General features: G+C 43.7%; 1 protein-coding gene across 5 annotated transcripts in view; it reads left to right on the top strand.

Moving 5' to 3' along the window:
- The window catches only part of fam49bb (family with sequence similarity 49 member Bb), a 52822-nt gene that overhangs the window by 204 nt on the left and 40071 nt on the right, over positions 1-12547 (top strand). Inside the window, exons 2-3 of one of the 5 annotated variants that reach the window (XM_042068581.1) lie at positions 110-258; positions 7540-7739. The gene's annotated coding sequence lies outside the window, so the exon portion shown is untranslated. Of the gene's footprint in view, positions 1-109; positions 259-4288; positions 4385-4620; positions 4771-7534; positions 7740-12547 lie in introns of those variants that run through there. The other 4 variants (XM_042068580.1, XM_042068578.1, XM_042068582.1 and 1 more) reach the window with 4 other exon arrangements.

The raw sequence follows: 12547 nt of genomic DNA, 5'->3' as shown, positions 1-12547 counted from the left end.
TTAACGTAGCCTAATGCTAAGGGGAAATGTGCCAGTAGCCTACAAAATCCCCTTAGTCTTGTGTGATTAAACGAAAACGAAAAACCTTTCCTTTTTATCCATCAAACAGCAGGGCAAGCACTGTGTAGGTCTGAACCTGTGCTGGGTACAATGACGTTTCTCTAACCCGGAAATAGCAAACAGCTGAACGAAGTAATCGCTCTCCCTGAGCTTAGCGTGGTACATGGAAACCTATTTTACATCGTTTCTACAGTAAAGGTAGGTCATATTCGGGCATTTCCCATTTCTGTCTCAGAATGTAGATGGATTTAGGGGAGTTAGATTCGACAGCAGTTCAGGCCTATTACAATTGGAAATGTTTAATGAAAATGCAACAGTCGATGAAGGTAGCATGTGACAGAGCGGTTTGGATTAGCGTGGTGATAGAGTGAAAATGTATCAGCCGCATAGTTTTACTGTAGCGCAAAACCGGTGTTGTACACTAAAGTGTCATGACTAAAACTGGAAACATATGTATTATTTATTATTGTACCCCACATTTACTCCCGTGTCCAACGAAACGATGCTCTTGAAACAATGGCTCATTTCGGCACACATGGTTTATAATGCTCTTCCATGCTAGGTTAATGGGCCACTACGAAGGGAAAGCCAGCAATAAATGAAATGTGCAACAATTATTCCAAATACAGTTGGTTGGTCGTTCTTTGGTGCAACGCAACGTTGAAAATGATCACAACAGGGATATGTTGGTGCTGTTAGTTTGTTGTTACTTTTCTGTAGGTATCACACCCTGTCCCTGTTGTCACAATGTAACACTAGGCAGGGCACACGGAAGCCGCTACACCGCTGACCGCTAGCCTGGCATTTGTCAGAGGTGTCAGACGGAACAACATTATTTGACATCTCTCATGATCAGCAACGTTCGCGTTAGTGTTTAATATATTTTGTATTGGGCGTTAACTCACTAGAGACCTTATGGAGTTAGCTACACGAGGGAACATTTGGCAAACAGTGGTAATTTCCTTTTCTGTCAGGCACTGAAAAAATATGCAACTTGATTCAGTCCGTTTTGGAATGACATCGAAAACTTCAGCTATAAAACTCTCTTATTGCAATTGCATAAATGTCGTGGGTTGATTTATTTTTCATGTAGGCTACTTCCGATGAAAAGACGCGCGGTTTCTTGTTGTCGGACATTTATTCAACATGAAAGGCTGTCAATGAACATATGATTATTTAATTGCAAGACCAATTTATCAGATGGTTGTCACGTTATGCAAAATGCATTGTATGCTATAGCAGTTGAGGGTCGGCTGTGGGCGCACTGTTAGCGCCATCCATCTTTATAATGGGGGGCACAAATCCACGTTCCTAAGGGATACATTATGTAGCCTAATTTGCCACAAGACTTGCACTGTGTGATCTGAATTCCATTTAAATGTCCAGATCATCTCACATGGTTCTCCTGAATCTGTGCCACAAATTACTGTCCTGCTCATTGCCTCACTCCAGCTAGTTTAAGGCATAGGCGTGTGGTCTGAAAGTAGGCTATAACTAACCGCGTTCAGGAAGCTGAGCGTCGGTGAGGGTGCACTGTAGGTAATGCGACGCAGGCTTAACGCTCCATGCCTGGGTGGGGATCTCCTATATCTCAAAGGAACGTTAGAGCCAGGAGCGGCCAGCATGCTCCATTGATCTCGATTCCGGACCATCTGGGACTGTACAGTACAAATAGAGTAGCGGGGGAGGAGTCAGTTGGATCTGAACGAGCTGTGTGGGTTTTCTGTGTGGTGTGTAGCCTATATCACACACACACTGCACTGGACCTGTGGTGTGGTGTGGTGATATGTTATGGTGCAAGCTGATGCCTCAATGATGGGTAAACAAAACACACCCAGTCTTGAGTGATGAGGGCAGAGGTCAGTCAGTGTTTGACAACACATGACCTGGGGGACTTCTGGGGGTTTAAACCACAGGAGTTTACCCCTGCAGAGAGCTACCAACTGTATTCTTTCCACCCTGCATGGACACATGACATGAGCCATTTTCAGCCAGTGTCATGGTTCAGGAAAATTGTTCTTTTGAGAGGAAAGGGGGGCATCTTTTGAATTGGGAAAAATGTTATCATTTATGACAGAACCCTGTCTTACCTATCTTACATGTCAGTGTCCATGTAAGTGTTAAACAAGAAGGGAAATTCCTTCATGTTAAATAGGCTACACTTTTCTGTATTATTTCAGATGATAAGTGCAGTCAGCCTGATGCCCTCCCTGTTTACATTTCCGCCTCTAGTCATCTGTTAGTAAGACTTACAAAAGAGCTAAATAGCTAAAGCTGATCTAATATAGTGCAGGCTTCCATGTTGCCTGCTAGCTCGAGTGTGCTCTCATAATTGACCTTTGCCCCACCGATCCAGCCAGCCACAGTAAACTGGCTTTGCCTGCATGGGCAACCATGTGGGTCAAACAGCGGAAATCGGCCTGCAACTGAATGGACGCAGATGTTGCAAATGACCATGCACTGTTTAGTGGGGCACCACAGTGGGCAGATTTTTGTGATTTTTGTGTCACCCAGCTGCCAGATACACACTGAGGTGTATGTGTACTGTACATATGTCAAATGGGGTCTGTTGTGTCACAGTTGCCATTTTTCTGCTCACTGGTGGCCCACACTGCAGTTTCAGGGAGTTCAGTTATTACAGTACACAGGATTGGGTTTAAGGGCTTTTTTTGTCTGAGAACTAGAGTATCAGGGCAGGAGATGGACACCCAAAAGTATTAAAATGGTGTGCGTGTGTATGAGAAGGGAGAGTGGCAGAGGTGGACAAAGGACACAATTCCTTTACATAAGTGAAAGTATAAATACACTGTGTCAAATATTACTCTAATACAAGTGAAAGTTGCCAGATTTGTACTTAAGTTGAAGTACACAATTACTTGCTTTTATGTCATTAATAGGGTATACATCCTTTGGTCGGTTATAGCAGGGGTTCCCAAACTTTTCCATGACAAGGCCCCCCAAATACCACTATAGGTTCTGGCCAAGGACCCCCGTGATGTGTTATTAAACCCATCGAGGATACTATGGCAAATGTAAAAATACATTAAGCTAATCCTAAAAATTATTTTAGCCACAAACACTTCGCGATGGAGCATACAGTGTGTACAAATTGTATTTGGGGCTTTCTGCTATATGAGAGCTATCACTCTACTATTATTCCCAGTCATTATCATGGAAAATATAATGTTCAGATATGCGACACATTATTATAATGGCATTGTATAACAATCCTAATAGTAATAAGTATATTTTAACATTTTCAAATGTATTTACTTGTTGCTTTTATTTTTTCTTCCAACTTGCTGAGGCCCCCCTGGCACCCCCTCGTGGCCCCCCCTTTGAAAACCACTGGGTTATAGGATTTGAACAGACCTTTAGTTCCTTACATCCAACAAAAACATTGTACCTATTTTCAACTTTGCAAAAATCTGTTAAAATGGATGCATAGTATAATTTAAATCAATATTCAATCTCTGTTCACAAATCTAAAACATTTCCATACAAAATTGTGAACAAAATTGTTCAATAATGTAGGCTAAATATCTAGCTATGTGGTGAATGTCAGGTGATTGTCTAAATTCATTGCAACTTCACAATGATTATGAGGATAGCCTGGTTAACACCAGACCACTTCTCAGGTCTCAATTGTTAACCGGTTCGTCTGGGTTCTCCCAGGCAACATGGAGGATGTTCTGATGAAGAATCTGCTCTCACCATCATTACCACAGCCAAGTTCAAATTGAACTATTGAATGAATAAACCTCGAGATGCATTATTGCATTTAAAGAATCACTTCAAATGTGCTTAAAAGTAGCGAGTACTTAATGCTCATATTTCAAATGTGGTGGAGTCAAAAGTGCAGTATTTGTTTTTCAAATGTAGTGGAGTAAAGTTAAGTGTAATCATACTTAGTTACTGTCCACCCCTGGAGAGTGACTGAAGTGGTTTTTGGTGATTGCTGATCAGGAAGCCAAAAATTGTTCCTTCAAGTGCTGTGTTGTAATACACAAACTGTTAATTAGTAACTGTCTACCTTACCTAATGTGCAAATTGTGTATGTGAATTGTGTTTTCTTAGGCTTTTAACAAGTCAATATCAAGACGGAAGTTTGATAACTGGTCAAGTGCCATTTCCTAAAGGAAAGTTAATCCCACTTCCTTTACAATAACTGATACTGCATGACTGTAGAAGGCTTGCTTTGTGCTTGGTGATATGTGTTGGCATGTTCTGAGGTATCTGTTGTTCACCATATCAGTTGTTGTGAGAGGTTGATCACCTATGCAAAACCAAATTGGAAGCCACTGACGCCATCGACCTTACTTGGGTGAGGAAATGTTTGTTTGGGTATCTAGGCTACTGCATGAATACATGTTGAGTGTCTTTTAATTGCTTTTTTATTTATTCGAAATATAAGTCGCTGTTGACTTTGACGTCAGCGTAGGATGGGTGAGCTGTAAACCTAAAGCTATTTCCGACCCACTCCCTTGAACGCGCCCATCAAGACTTGGCATAATATGTCCCTGTTGAGGGTCAGCGCAATAGTAGTCGGTGTTATTAACGGCTGAGCGGCTTGAGGCACGAAGTAGTGACACTTCACTATTTAACTCAACTCAAATGTCCATCTTGAGGTTTTCTTGGAAATACAGTGGCTTGAAGCTGTTGTCATTCGTCATGTGATACCTGTTCGCGTCACGATTTATTTGTGCCGATGTAAGTATTTGATTGAACACTATAGTGAGTGGTTTTAGGTCATTCATTTGTAACGTTATGATGTAATGGGTCTAATTTCATCACTGACCGGATAGAATGTGAAAACAAGGGGAGAATAAATGTAGCCTATAATCTGTCATTCGTAGTGTCTTCTCGTCGGTTTATCAGAGTTGTTATTTCGTTCATGGTAGATTCCTGAAAAATTGATTTCTCCTAGCCATATGGGGTTGGTTATTATGGTGAACGTTACTGAAATGCGCGATTATCAAGCATTTGGATATACTGTATTGTCTTTCTCTAACGTTTCGACCGATGTTTCTGGGTCGTTGACTCTCCGTGTGTAGCCTACAGAACGCATCTGGGTTCAATTTTGCATATGAATTGGTAAATTCGGGTTAATCTCTTCGCTTATGATACACAGCGATCCAAAACACCGTTTACGCACATGTGTTTTTGTTGCACATACGTGCAGGTTACATAAATATTGTAATACTTTACTAATTTTTCCGTCTTCTTTCAAACAGTTAAACTGAACATGCTATATCAAATATTGGTTTGTGTCTGAAATAAATCTTTCCACGTGCATATTTCTGGCACCATCAAGCTGTGAACGTTAAAACACGTCTTGCAATGCCAGGAATGCGCACCTCACCCTGAGAGTGTCAGGAGTTATTTGCTTTTTCCCCTTAGAAGAATGAGTCAAAAAGACGCTAGCACAAACTTCCTTCGTTGGCCAAAGCACATTAATCATCAAAGAAGGTCAGTTGTGCTTGGGAGGGGTAAGGGCGGACTGGGAGGAATGGCTGAACCCGTTGCTTCCCCTCTGTAGTTCTAAGGGCTCTATTACTTACATGCCTGTACGTGTATCTACAGTAGGCTACCTGCCCAGGAGTATGTGTCTGTGTGTTAATAGAGGGTGTATAACTTAGCCACACTTTCTCCAATTTCTCGTAATGCTAACACCTAGAGTTACCAGCACTCAAAGACTCATCTGGAATCTCCAGTCATTTTAGTAGGCCTACTTCAATTTAAGTAATAGAATGTGATTGAGGATTGTACCTCTAAGGTGTAAAGTAAGGGATTATGAGCTGTGGCGCCTACTGAAGTAGAATCTTCAACATGGAATGTTTCTTGAAATAAGTCTGACTTTCTATTTATTTAGGCATTTAGCCAACATTTTAGAAGGTAAAATACCTGTTTGTTTATATGTCAGGCCTCCTGTTTTTTTTTTTTTTTAGAGCATGCCACCTGTCATGGAATGAAGAATTTAGACTAGAGGACAATCTGTCTGTCACTTAGCTTGTAAGCCACTTTTCTGGTTTTAAGCACACTCTCTCTTTCTAGCTCACCATCACTCTCTCCATGTACCTCTCCTGTCACCACAAAGACAGGCAAAGGTGTGCAAAGTAGGCGGTAGGTGGTTCTATGGATATGTCTAGCCTGTATTACCCGCCCCTCATTGGGTCCTACCTCTTTATAGTACACCTCAAGGGCTTCTCTGAGGAGATGTGAATAACACAGTGCTTACAATAGATGTGCTGATGATAAGTTATAGCCAAGCAGTACCTTATTACTCTATCCCAGAGGAGGTGTAACTGAGTCTGCGGTGTATCTTTAGCATTGACATGGAAACATGCAAAATGTCCTTTGCATATGGACGCTCGGTGCAGCCCTATAAATAAACTGGCCCACTGTTTCTTTTAGATAAAAGCATACTCATAATATCTCTGAACTTCCTGCAGAAAGGTCACCATCGCATTCTCAGGTTTAGGTTATGTATCGTCGTGCATGTGCTCGTGGATGTTGGAGATAGATGCTTATTTATGTAAGTGATCCCTCACTCATGTTGGTGTGGCATCGGCGTGCCAACCCCATGTGACTCGCTCCCTCTCACCTTCCCACACACTTCCTGAGTGAGAGTGGCCGCCGAGCAGGGTTGCCGACGCAGATGATCCGTCAAGTAGCAGGGCTGCAGGACCAAACGGCCCCCATCTGCCGTGCGGCCCGTGCCCAGTCCGCTCCCAGACACTGTGAAGGCATCCTCATGGCATCCCACTGAGCCCCAGCAACACTGAGCTCCTTTTTTATCCAGAAGAATAGCGCATTTAAATACACTACTACAAGGCAGCTTCAGTATTAGACAGGTTCAACTTATTGAGATGCAAAATGCCCATGTCTTACTAATGCCAAATTTGACAGTAGATACCAAACATGTTGTATAATGTTTTTTTTTAAGAATTGTGAGGGCCACAGCGTGAGGGTGCTTATTTCATTTTCCATTAAACAAAATGAATGGGAATATAGAGCTTCATTATGTACATGCAACTGAGGTGAAGGAATCTGAGATATGCACACAGATTTCTTTTCAAATGTGATAATGTAGTTATGCCCTTTACCTGGCCAATAGAACATCCAGAAGTCTCTATAGGGAGGTTCTTTGGATAAGAGCAAGGGGAAGTCTTTCATTTTCTGTAACAACCTTCATGACCATGGCTTCAGGCTTGACAATGTTAATGTGAAGGTGCTACCATGGCAACTGGTTTGATGGTGACAATGGTTCAGCCAACTGAGGGCCAGATCTGTTGACCATGTGCCACATGAACAAAGCCAGGCAGCCCTCACTCTCCAATTAGATTTGACATCTTTGTGATGTGTGCTGTGCTGCACTTGGTCTGCACCAAGCCCTAGTAGTGTAGGAACTATGCTGGTGGAAGCAGATTGGGATGAATCACATGCGTTCTCTCTCATTTTTTTTCTTTCTGAGGTCAGCACTGCACCCACGCTGCCTGGGCAGCCCAGACCCCCAGACGGCAGGAAACGGAAACCCGAGGCCAGCGCGTTTGGCTGCTCTCTCTATCTGCCTCAGCATTCAGTCTCGGGGTGCGTTACGCTAGCATAGGCACTCTGCAGGGCTGTTGCTTATTTATGGCATTTTCTTGAGGTGGCAGTGGCAGTGCATCAGTAAAAAGGTGAGATTGAAGACTGAGGGTTTGGTAAATATATTTAGCCAACTCCTTTTCGCTCTCGTAATTTACTAGTTATACCATTTCTAGTCCCTCTGTCTTCCCAGATGTCTCTGCTTCTTTCTTTCTATCTGTTCCTCTTTGTAGGTCTCAGTGCTAGTTGTTGAAGCTACAGTATGTCTCTGGGAAGTCTGTTAAGATGCTTTATGAACTGCACTGGTAGGTTAAGATAAATTGCTTGCTATTCTGCCTCGCTTGTTGGGTTTACTGAACTGTTTTCATTAATAAACACCTCAGACAGAATATATATATTTTTAAATGAAGGAACAATCGCGTGATGATCACCTACTGTGTTGTTTTCAAGACCATAGGTCTTTTTTGTGGTCTCAAACAGCCACCACATCCTGCTGTGTCTTAGTCACTCTCTCTAACCTGCTGTGCACATCAGGCTATTAACCCGGGCCTTAGATCAGAGGAGGGTGCCGGCATAGAGTGCTTTCCATCTGGATGAGCAAGTTAATGGTTATGCTCCAGAGGTCATAGTTGAGATGCATGTGAAATCTAACGGCAAGGACAGTGAGAGAAATGCATTGATAAAGCTTTTAAAACCTATCAGTGAAACAAGTTTGTTTTTCTCACTCGGCAGTGATGCTATTCTCCTACAAGTGAGAGAAAACGATTTTCTTTAGTGAGTCTTACCAGTCTGCTGTAGGAAGCAACTAAGTTCCCACATCCTCTACTGAAATTACTGCTCATGGAGGGCTCACTATAAAAAGGAAACTGTGTGGTTATCATGATTTGAATATCCTTAATGCAGTCTCCAGATTTTAGTCATTTACACACTTGGCTGAGGCCTGACTCATTAGTTATTTTAATGCTGCTTGTTTTACCAGATCAAGCTCTGAACTTCAATTATTGTCACATGGTAATGTAAAAGCTGATAACTGATTGGTATATTATATTTTCTGTGCAGATTTATTATGTAGTCAGTCTCTCTCTGGAGCAGTGTTGACCAACTGAATGAGAATATTAAGAAACGCTTTTCAGGGGTGGCGCAGATGAATTATTTAGTCCCTGCACTTCACGTACAAGGCTAATAGGCTAACCACTGTGTGATCACAGTAAGGCTTTGGAGCAGTGGTGCATGGATTGTAGCAGCCGGATTCACTTAAATAGCACTTCAGACAAAGCAAATAATCTTAAGTCTCTGCAAATCCAAAAAGACCCTGGTCTCCATCCCAAAACCCACGGTCTATGCGTTCAGCGTACCCGCATGTGCCGTCACCACCAAAATGGCCAGCCCTCACCGCTGTTAATAAGATAAGCGCCATTTAGGGCTGGTGGGCTTATGTAAGTGACTCTATTTCTAATGTCAATCGGCCCCCGCTGCTTCTGTTGCCGCTGCAAACGCGAGCGTGAGTGTGAGTCAGTCCGCTCCTCAGTCTGCCTCCGCGTTTGATGCTCGAGCAGCCAGCGGCCCGGTGCCGTTGCCGTGGTAATGTGAGCTCAGAGTGCCAGAGCTTGTTCAATGCTGGTGTGCCCACCCTCTTTGGAGTGGAGGACTTCATCAGTTTGCCCCAAGCCTTCAAAATCAATGGGTTCACCTTGGTGATGGTGATGGCTTAATGTATTTTATTGAATAATATAGTGGCCAATATGACCGCAGTGTGCATCACAGTTTTCGCTCCCCGGTGTCTCTAATAGGCTGAAATATTGACCAACAGGAATGTTGATTAGGGAGTTATGAAAATGGCCTGCCTGTGTGATAAAGCAATTTCCTGATATCTGCTTCAAACTTTCCAGAGTTTCCCATAATAGGAACTCTGTTGGTCTGTGAGTCATGTGGGTTGTTTCAGTTCATGTTTTTGTTCATGTAAATGTTGTTGTTGCTGTGCGTGTCTATTGCTGTTGTGTAGGGAAGTCCATAGTTAAATGAAGTGCCTAAAGAGTTCCGAGTCTCATGAAGTAACCGGCTGTTCCTTCTGCTTGTTTTGGTGGTTTCAAGATGCCTTGTTTCATCTACAACTCGTGGTGAGGTCCTTATTCTACCCTACAAAGACTAGAGGTTGATCTCATTCAGTGTTCATGTCTGTAAACATTTATCTACCAATACCTGTCAATCTGTAACTTAGTATAGAGTATGGTAACAACTGTGGAACTATATAAAATTTCCCCTTTGTTTTGTTCTTTAGTGATGGGTGATGTTGATTATTTCAGGAATTTCCTGATGCAGTTGCTCCAGAATACTGGAATAAAAGCTCTAACAACACTAAGCATATCCTAATGCATTACCCTCAGGCACGTCAAAGATTTCTTCACCCTGAAAGTGCTTCAGTCAAAGTGGAGTCATCAGATACCGTGAGAACCATTGGGCAACAAAGGAAAACAGCCTAGATCTTTTATATCACCATACTCGCACTGCCATGGGTATGACATTGATGTGGAGTTGCGTAAATCCAAGTTCAGATTGGGTGTGTTGCAGTCCTGAACAGATGTTGGTGGAACAGCTGGGCTGTGGTTTGCGATGGGCTTAGTCGGGCCGTGGCTGAGTGGTGACGCGCCCCTGTTGCCAGGTTAAAAATGACGCCATCACCTAGAACAGCACGTCCAGACTCGTCAATGCCCATTGGTCTCATCCTCATCATCTGCATCTTCTGGACCGCCCACAGTTAGGTAGGAAAAATAATCCCATAGACCATTCTGTGAGACCGGGGATGTGAGTTGAAGGGCTAGGGGTCAGTTTGACTTACATGCCGCTGTAACGAGTTTGGCCTAGACAAGTGGAAGAATCGCTAATAGGGCACTTAGCCTTCGTCTCAGGTCTGCACTCAGAGGTTAGGTTAACGTTTAACGTTGCAAAAGTGGTTTGTTTTTACAGGTAATTCTCATTTAGCAACCCCAAACCACTGACCCGTGGTACAAGGGGACCATTAGCAACATTTGCAAAAATCGCATTGCGGTGTGTGCTAAACTGTCCCAGATTTAGTTGTCTTTTTTTGTTGTTGTTTTTTTAAGGCAATATTCCCACTAGCATTCCAGCTGCAGTAATGTAGTCTTATCCACAGCATGGGGGCCATTTTAAATCCATTAGTTCCCAAGTCCCTTAAAGAGTTATCCCTGTCACTTACCAGCTTAGAGCTGTGTCCCAGTTGTAGAGATGGCTACCCAAAATCCATGCAGCCAGACATCTGGACATGTGCACTATGGCTATGGCCTTACTGGAGTACTCTTTAGCAAATAATCAGAAACGTCCTGAAGATCACCATGCACTGCAGACATGGTCTCAAACAGCAGAGTATTGCAGCAGCTCTACTCCCACAGACTTTAACACTGTCTATGTGTGGGGGACTCCCTGTCTTAAGATGTTGACTGTAGCCAGATGAATTATCCCCAGTATAGATGAGTGTGTTTGTGAGGATCTCTGTGTGAGGGTGTGCTATTGAACATTAGTGTTACCAGCAGCTTGTTCTATCCTGGTATGACTCCCCTGGCCTCCCAATCAGTTTTCATTGCCTGCCTCCAAACATAAAAGTGTGAGTGGAATTTAAAGAGCCGGCACATGGCTACCTGGCTAGGAAGTGTATATGCTAGAAAGAGACGCGCTACTGAGTGTGTGACAGTGTGTGGAGACAGGTTAGAAGTACTCAGCGTTGGAGGCAAGTAGGTCACGGCCGGCTGAATGCCCCTCCTCCCCTCCCCCATACCAGGAAGTGGCACTAAGGAAAGTAGATTTCGACAGCGACCCCGTTCCCCATTAGCTCCCTGTTAGCTCTTGTTTAATAGGAAGTTAACTTTTCCTGTTATAGCAATGGTTATCAATACTTGTTACTTGGTTGGGGCTGGTGAATATAATGAGAAAAGAAGAGTTTGAGAGCATGATGCCATATGAATGTGCCTACAGCACTGTTTTACATGCAGGTCACACTGCCAGAGTTGACTAGTTCTGCATTGGTGACTGTACCTGCTGTGGGAAGTTTCTGTGGTACACAGTTTAGTCTGAGCAGCTTGTTGTTACTCAGTCGCTCAAAATGCATTTCCTCTCCACAGGGGAGAGGAAGAACCTACCCTGTAATCCAATAACACACACAGCAGTTGCATTTTAGTCACCTGGCAAGGGAGAAGTCCAAACATTATAACCTCCCCAGTGTACACCAAAACTCCTGACCAAGCACTTGGCCTGGCTTCACGCAGGATGTACTGTGCAACATCAAAGTGATTTCTCCCCATGCGTACTGGCCATGGCCTCTGCATGATGACCGGTTGTGCTGAACGCTGGCTACCCCAGTGAAGAGTTTATTTTTGTTCTGGGCTATTTCTGCGAGTCTCTCGTGTAGGTGGACCACCTCGGACTAGTCGCAGGTGCACTGTGGGGGACGTCCATTTCCAGGCAGAGGAAAATAAGTACCCCCCCCCCCCCCCCCCCCCATCCAGCCAGCCCTCCACTGACTCCCAACCTTGACACCCCTCACCTCGGGTCACGTAGAGCTGCTGCCAGCCAGAGTGGGTTGAACTGGACTGGCAGAGGGGAAGCCAGGCGGTGAGGGCACTGGAGAGAGAGAGAGAGAGAGAGAGAGAGAGAGAGAGAGAGAGAGAGAGACTGGAAAAGCTGAAGCTGGCGTTTGAATGAGAGGAAGTGTTGCACAAGAGGAAACAGCTCCTGTGTCTCCCATGGTCCTACTGCCCTGTTGTAAGAGGCCAGCTAAAATACTGATACCTTGAACAGATGGAAAGGGGTTGTAGACAGAAATGAAAGAAGGGATAAGGTGATTAACCCAGAAAGTGAGATGGAGACAAAAGTGAAGTGAGAGGGCATT

The sequence above is a fragment of the Alosa sapidissima genome, chromosome 17 (genome assembly GCF_018492685.1).
Source record: "Alosa sapidissima isolate fAloSap1 chromosome 17, fAloSap1.pri, whole genome shotgun sequence".
Taxonomy (NCBI): Eukaryota; Metazoa; Chordata; class Actinopteri; order Clupeiformes; family Clupeidae; genus Alosa; species Alosa sapidissima.
The sequence above is the reverse complement of the archived record's forward strand: the minus strand, read 5'-3'. Positions and strand labels throughout refer to the sequence as shown.